Source organism: Arvicola amphibius, chromosome 12 (genome assembly GCF_903992535.2).
Source record: "Arvicola amphibius chromosome 12, mArvAmp1.2, whole genome shotgun sequence".
Classification (NCBI taxonomy): domain Eukaryota; kingdom Metazoa; phylum Chordata; class Mammalia; order Rodentia; family Cricetidae; genus Arvicola; species Arvicola amphibius.
The window spans coordinates 46,217,423-46,226,184 of NC_052058.2; positions in this window are offsets into that span (position 1 = coordinate 46,217,423).

Here is an 8,762-nt window from a genome sequence, read left to right on the forward strand (position 1 = left end):
TGCTTCTACATGCTGACATCCAGTTATACAATCACTGTTTGTTGAAAATGCTTTCTTTTTTCCATTGTATAATTTCAGCTTCTTTGTCAAGAATCAGCTGTTCATAGCTGTTTGGACTAATATCCATGCCTTCATTTCAATTCCATTGGTTCATCTGTCTGTTTTCATGTCAATACCAAGCTGTTTTCATTACTATAGCTCTATAATAGAGCTTGATGTCAGGGATGGTGATGCCTCTGGAAGTTCCATTATTGTACAGGATTTTTTGGCTACCCTGGGTTTTTTGTTTTTTCATATGAAGTTGAATATTGTTCTTTTGAGGTCTATGAAGAATTATGTTGGGATTTTGATGGGGATTGCATTGAATCTGTAGATTACTTTTGGTAGGATTGCCATTTTTTTTTTGGAGGGGGGGGTTTCGAGACAGGGTTTCTCTGTAGCTTTGGAGCCTGTCCTGGAACTAGCTCTTGTAGACCAGGCTGGTCTCAAACTCACAGAGATCCGCCTGCCTCTGCCTCCCGAGTGCTGGGATTAAAGGCATGCGCCACCGCCGCCCGGCAGGATTGCCATTTTTATTATATTAATCCTACCTATCCAAGTTTATGGGAGATCTTTCCATTTTCTGGTGTCTCCTTCAATTTCTTTTTTTTCCAAAGACTTAAAGCTCTTGTTGTACAGGACTTTCACTTTAGTCCAAGATATTTTATGTTACTCCAACAACGGAGTGGTGGGCCATCTTGCTTTAGTGCAGCATTTATTTACTCACTTTGTTCCCCTTCCTCCATTTGGAATGGTAATATATATTATGTGCCATGGTGCCGTGGGGCAATGATCTTGTACCCTGTAAAGAGTTGTCACTTGTATTGGTTTAGTAAAACACTGACTGGCCAGTACCCAGGCAGGAAGTATAGATGGGGAAACCAGAATAGGAGAATTCTGGGAAAAGGAAAGGCTCAGCCTGCAGTCATCACCCAGACACAGAGAAAGCAAGATGAGAATGTCTCAGTGATAAAAGGTACCAAGCCATGTGGCTAACACAGACAAGAATTATAGGTTAATGTAAGATGTAAGAGTTAGTTAATAAGAAAGCTTGAGCAATATGCCAACCAGTTTATAATCAGTGTAGCCTCTGTGTTTCTTTGGGACTAAACAACTGCAGGACTGGGCAGGACAGAAACCTCTGTCAACAAATGGTGCCAATATGGACAACTATATCTACATAAAACCTGAGAGCTTGGAAGTAATACTAGAAACAAAAGAACAGAGTTAAGCACAGTCTCTTGGTAACGACATTTTCTTGGGTGGGCTCTATTTGCTAGAGGCAAGGCTGTCTCATTTAAGAGAGGCTTCCTGACTCGGCTTTAGCTGAAAAAACTTTGCAGCTCCTTTAAGAGGCCCCACGACCAAACACTTAAATGATGTTTATAAATGTTTGATAGCATGCTTCTTGGTGGTAGCAGGGACTTTGAAAATCCATAGAGTTGTAGCAATAAACATGGCAGCTGCCAGTACCTATGTCAGGAAACTAGAGACTCTCAGAAAGCTAAGGAATGGGTGGATCTAGCTGTTAAAGCCATAGCGTTAATCCTAGTCATATTACTTAACAAATTAAAGAATCACATGAACAGAAAAAGAGATATACAGTAATGATAGATTCAAAGGCAAAAAACCTCTAAACGGGTTACAGTGTGTTTAAAAATATATCTAGGCTTGGGAGGGAAAAGAAAAATGATAAAGTCCTTTAAAAAAAAAGAAAGAGATACAGTAGTTGGGTGTGGTAGCACACACCTTTAATGCCAGCACTTGGGAGGGAGAAGCAGGAGGATCTCTGTGAGTTCAAGGACAGCCTGGTCTACAGAGTAAGTCCGGGGCAGCCAAAGATACATGGAGAAACCTTGTCTCAAAAAACCAAAAATTAAAAATAAAAATAAAAAAAATAGAGTTTAAAATAAAGCCACAGAAAAAAAATGAAAAATACACAGAGAATCTGGATACTGTATGTTATTGCTAGATAATCTACGGATTTGGGGTGAAGGGTGGGTGGGAAATGTTGTTACTCCTAAGTGGTGATTCTGTGTGTGTGTAAACTTATATGTATATGTATGCAATTTTAGACAAACGTGAAATAATAATACCGTTTCCTATGGCTTTTTCAAACAACTTTAGAATTATCTATCCCTCTTCCTTCCTTCACCCTCAGTGTTGACCCCGCTCTCCGTTCTTTACCCAGACCTCACCTCCCAATTTTTCCGTTTTCCAGTCAAAGCTCTTGTTTCTACTATGCCTCTCTCTAGGGCCTCTGCCCTTCCCCCTCCGGCCATGCCTGCTGCCTTACATTTCTGGTTTCTTTGTCTGCTCCAGGCTATATACTCACATTTAAATATGTGGAACGGTATTTTCTTTATGAGTCTGCGTGACCTCATTTAGTGGGATGCTCTTTAGTTCTACCCATTTACCTGAAAATTTTATTCTTCACTTTTCTTGACAGTTAAAAAGCATCTGTGGGATAGATTCAATACATTCTGTTATTCGTTCACCAGTCCGCTTCTATATGCTTCTTATCTCTCTGCTCCTGCTTAGCTTCAGCTATTTTTGAAATAGCTTCTTTACATTCAAAATATTCTCTTACTCCCCAGTAACAATGGACAGAAAATCTACAACAGAAAATGTAAAATATAAGCAGCACATTTTTAAAGCCAAGTAAATGACTTAACAACAAAGTAAGACCCCAGAGAATAACAAGAAGCAAACTTCAATAAAACTAGTGAACAAGATACCAAATAGCTCTGGTAAAGCCTAACCTGTACATAATTACTTTTAGTACAAATAAATTAAATTTATCGATTAAAAGTAATAGAACCACCAAGGGTATACATTAAAATACTTCACTGTATTTTGCTTAAAAGAATGCTTGATAAGATTATGTGGAGGGATTTCACAACTTTCAGCAGTTAGAGCAGAAGTTGAAGACCCAGGGTAGGGGACCAGGTCTGACATATTGTAAGGTCTAAAAATCCACAGAAACCCCACAACTCACAGATTCATGAAGAAAACCCGCAAACTGTAAATAAGAAGGAATAATAAAAATAGGAAATAAAATAACAAAATAGAAACAAAAATGCAAAGCATTAATGAGGATATATTTGTTTGAAGAAATAAAGTTAACAAATCCTTACCCAAGTTAACCAAAGGAAGGAAAAAATAACCACAAATTAATAAATTAGAGATAGAAAGGGAAACACTACAGCAGGAAACAATGAAATTTAGAAAGTAAAAAGGGCATACCTTAAAAACCTCTCCTACACTAAATAGGAAAGCTTAAAGGAAATGGAGAAATTTCTAGATGCATGTAATATACTAACAGAACTTACAGAATGAGTCTCTAAATATATGTGTAGAAAGGAGATCTATTAGAATGACTTACAGGATGTGGTCCAGCTAATCCAACAATGGCTGGGTATGAGTGGAAACTCCAAGAATCCAGTAGTTGTTCATGAGGCTGGGTTTCTCAGCTGCTCTTCACTATAGGCTGAAATCCTGGAAGTGTACTCTAATGCCTGCGAAGTAATAGACTTGCTAGCAACATGATGAAAGCAAAATTTCCTTCTTCCATGTGCTTATATGGCTTCCAGGAGATGGTGTGGCCCAGATTAGATCTGCATTAAAGATCTGGATTTAAGGTGTATCTTCCTACCTCAAAGATAGGGACTAAAGTAGATCTTCCCAGTTCAAATTAAGTAGAAGTCCCTCACAGGCATGCCTTCTACTTTGAGGTTTTAGTTAATTCCAGATGTAGTCAATTTGACAACTAAGAATAGCCATCAAATTAACTAAAACTAAAAAACAAGGACCAGGCAGATTACTGTAGAGTTATACAAGAACATCAAAGGATAACTAATAAAAAATATACTCAAATTAATCAATAAAAAAGTTTTCCAAATACCTTTTATGAAGTCAGTATTACCATGATACTAAAACAGATAAAGATACCACAAAAGTGAGAAAATTATAGACCAAACTCCTGATGAGCATATACACAAAATTATCCAATCTCAATATGATATCAACAATTTCATTCTTGATGACTTAAGTTGATTTTATTCCAGTGATTGAGGAATAGATCAACATACATAAATCATTAAAGGCAATTCATCTGTGAGTTCAAGACCAGCCTGGTCTACAAGAGCTAGCTCCAGGACAGGCTCTAAAGCTGCAGAGAAACCCTGTCTCGAAAAAAAAAAAAAAGGCAATTCATCACAAGAGTAGACTCAAAGATAGAAAACACATGGTCATCTCAGTAGATAGAGAAAACATCTTTGACAAAATCTAGAACCCTTCATAATAAACATCATGGAAAAAGTAGGGATGGAGGCAATGTATGCAAAGGCTATGTACAACAATCCTATTGGTAACATCATACATATTCAAAATATTTCCACTTAGATCAGGAACATGAGTGTCCACTCTCTCCATTTCACTTCAATATAGTCCTTAAAGTCTTGTCTAGAGCAATCCCACAAGAAAAGCAAATAAAAAGAATATAAATGGAAAAGAAGAAAAAAAGAGTTGCCACCAAAAGTCTCTTAGAGCTAAAACATCTTAAGAAAAGACAAAGGGTACAAAATTATCATGTATATCAATGACTTTTATGAAAACCATATAGAAAAAGAAGGAGACAATCCTACACAACACCACACACACACACACACACACACACACACTACCTGGAAATAAATCTTACCAAGGAAACAAAAGACCTGTACCATGAAAATGTTAAGACTCTCAAGAAAGAAGACACCAGAAGATGGAAGAGTACCCCATGATCATAGATTGGAAGAGTTAATCTGCAAAACTGACTAAATTCATTTAAAAAATTTACAGATTCAATGCAGCCTCATTCAAAGCACTAGAACCCTTTTCACAGACAAAAATCAACCCAAAAATGTTTGTAGAGGCCCAGAAAATCAAGAAAAGGTTATCCTGGACAAACAGAATATTGCAGGATGTATCACTGCTCTTGTTTTTGAATCATGCTAAGATGAGCCATGGTAATAAAACAAAGCGGAACTAGTACAAACACAGACACACAGCATAAATCCATGGACTAGGCAGGTGCAAATGACTCTCGTATGTATACTTCTCAGCCGGCTAGCCTGGATGATTTTCTTCAACACTTTCTTATTAAACAAGTTCAGACACCACTTTTAGCTAATACAGCTTAAGAATTTTTGCTCAATCAATCTTCCACATCTCATGTATCCATAGTTATGTGCATGCTCAGCTGAAGTTGTCATTAAACAAATAACCACATCTTAGTTCTGACATGTGTATGTGCATGCACATAACTATGGAACCCTTAGTATTCTTTATCACTCTCCCCTCCCTTTGTATTGCCCTCCATCCCCCAGTCCCAGTTAAATCTCCCTGTTCTTTTCATTTCATTCTTTTTTAGTTTACAATGGTTTGAACAACATTTAATAGAACTCTCATCTCTGTCCCTGTCTCCAGAGGCATCTGGACAGGGTGACCTGGTACAGTGTGGACATCCCACGCCTCTCCTCCAAGCAGGGTCAATAGAGAACCACGCTGTGGCACAGATGTCTTTCTTGTCCCTCTGGGAGGATTTCTGAGTCACGGTCTCAAGAGAGACAACTGTTGGCTCTGGTGATACAAACCTGGAAGGGAGGGCTTCAATGGTCCTAGGTCAGGGAGAGGTGGAAGTAGGTGTGCCCAGATCTTGGTGGCACTGAAACCTGCAACAGAATCCTAGGGGGTAGATCTTCCAGAGGTATTCTGGGCACAGTTCTGGCTCTACAGTCCCATTCTTTATAGTCTCTGTATCCTGCTCTTACCCTCTCTAAGGCTCCTCCCCGTCCCCACACTTACTCCAGTTTATATCCACACATGTGAAATTCTCAATAAATCATATTGCAACAAAACAAAAACATCCACATAAAACATCTACATCTTGGAACCAGAACAATTATTAGTAATCAATCAGTTTCAAGATTCAGTTTCCTGATCCATGACCTCTCGTTCAAGAAAATGTAAACTTCCTTGTATTCTGAATTAAACATTTTATTAAGTGCATAATGTTTTATGGTTTCTAAACGAACCTCTTTTATTCTTTTTAGTTTGCTTCATTGCCTTGATTCTACTATAATTTGCATTCTATTACTCATTGCCTGAAGTTTTCTTTTCAGTATTAGATGATAGATGGTTATTAATACTATTAGTAATACTATTAGTGTTAATTAAGACTATTAGTAATAATATTAGTGTTTCGGCATTAGATTATAGGAGGGAATATAGCTTAGCTGGTGTGTGCATGCTTAATATGCCTAAAGTCCTGGATTCCGGCCCCAGAATTGCAGAAAGTTGCGCATGGTGGCGCATCTCTGTGATACAGTACTTGTGAAATAGACGCAGGAGAATAAGAAGCGCCTGCACTTCGGCTGCCCTGCTGGTTGTCCTTCCTATAGCTGAGATTTCTCCACCCCCTTAGTGTTGGATAACGTGTTTGAAAAGTGCCCCTTGATCTATGATATTACTGTTTTCTTATTATAAAAGCTGTCAAACTGCTGCTATGTCGGAACATCTTTCCCAGTCCATTGTCACTTATATTTAGCTTTAGAATAAATTATCTTATTCCCTTTTAGGTGAAAGCTGTTTTTGTGTAGACGCTGTGTACCTCTGTGCTTATCTTTAGTTCTTTAATTCATACACAGACTCTCTGGATTTTTTTTTTTATTTCCAGCTAGAAAGAAAAGTTCTGTCATATGAAGATTCTCCTGACACATTTCTTGAACAAATTTACTTCTGCAAAGGTTTCTATTTATTCAGTTGGACCCATAGAAGGTGGAGATTATCTGGGTACAAGGCCTTCATTTTGAGCAGATAAGAGGCCCAGTTCCGTTCTTGTTTCTTGCATAGCCACCATCTGAAGGCTCACTGCCAGGCTGTTGGACCATCTTCTGGGCACCTTCTCCGGTTCTGTGGAAAATGCCACAAGAAAAAGCAAACATCCACCATTTCTTCTCTTTGACCCAAATGTCTGAATTTAAAGATCATCAAATGGCAAATACAAAAAGAAATGTTACTTGGTAAAACTCCTTTATGGCTTAATATGAGATCTGTTTTGTAAAAATTGAAATAAAATTTCACTGCATTCAATCCTGATCAGGACTCATCCCTGCACGGGATGAAGACAGCAGAGTCTGCTCCAGGCCGCACTCCCCCATCTTATCACCACACAGCTGGGGCTCTCAGGACCCTTCTTCAGGCCTCAGGAGGGCGTGTCTCAATTCTAAAGAAATGGTTGCGTAGCGCCCTCCCCCCTCCCCCAGCCTCCTTCCCATCTCCGCCTCCCTGTTCCTGCTAAACCCTTTGCACTCTAGTAACTGCCCTCTCGGTTTTTTGTTTGTTTGTTTGTTTTTTTGGTTTTTCGAGACAGGGTTTCTCTGTGGCTTTGGAGCCTGTCCTGGAACTAGCTCTTGTAGACCAGGCTGGCCTCGAACTCACAGAGATCCGCCTGCCTCTGCCTCCCGAGTGCTGGGATTAAAGGCGTGCGCCACCACCGCCTGGCTGCCCTCTCGGTTTTTACATTACCTGTTGTCCTGCTATCCCTCTCTCTATTGCATTAGGTTTCTGTTGTGTGATGAACACCAGACCAAAAGCAACTTGTGGAGGAAAGGAGTTTATTTCAGCTTAGAGTTCATATCCCACTCTAGGACTGATGGAAGTCAGGGCAGGAATCTGAGGCAGGAACCGAAGCAGAAACCATAGAGGAATCCTGCTTACTGGATTTTTCCTCTTGGTTTGCTCGGCCTGGTTTCTTATACAGCCCAGGATTAGCTTCTCTTGCTTGTGTCAAGTTGGCAAAACACTACCCATCACACCCTTCTCTAAGGCATTCTCCACACCACAGGGCCCTTGCTAGTTTCCTGGCTTCTTCAGATGCTCCAAGTCAAACACGCCGATCTGAAGAGTCAGTGCCCAGCGCCATATAAGAGAGGGAATGGCAGCATTTGGTTTTCTGAGCCTGGATTATTTCACTCAGTACAATTTTTTTAGTACCATCATTTACTCCCAAATTTCATAATTCCACTTTCTTTATAGCTAGATGAAACTTCACTGTGTATGTGCACCTATTATTATCCATTTATCGGTTGATGGACAATGGGAAAAGCTCCTTCAAATCCATAGGCTATTAAAGAAAAATACTTGTACCAGATGGAGCCTGTCTCCTTATAGTTCTTGCTTAAGAATGTCAAGAATGCCCCCCAAAGTGTCCTAAAATAATGCAAGATCTTTTCATTTCTCTTGGTTGACCACAAGAACTAGTTTTAGAACCCTATAGCTGAAGAGATGACACACCTTGATTGCAAAAAAAAAAATAGGGAAATTAAAGCATAAATGATCTTACACAACTGTGAGCACTGTGAATGCCAATGCCAGCTCCCAACCCAAGATGTGCCCCTGGGTGCAGGAGACATAACTGTTGTTGAGGTGACCATAAGCTCTCTGACTGTATTTGAGTCCCCTTGCCTGTTCCTGTAAACCCAATAAAAAGCATTGCTGGGGAAGTTATAGGCGCTAGGGGGAAACTAAGTACTGTTGGCTACTTAAACTAACTTAGTACCAAACTGCTTTCTAAATAGCTACACTTATTCCTGTAGACAAATGTTCTTCTTCACCTTGATTACAGAAGTCTCTCTCACCAGTACAGGGTTCACAGCTGCTCAAGCTGCTGAGGACAAGAA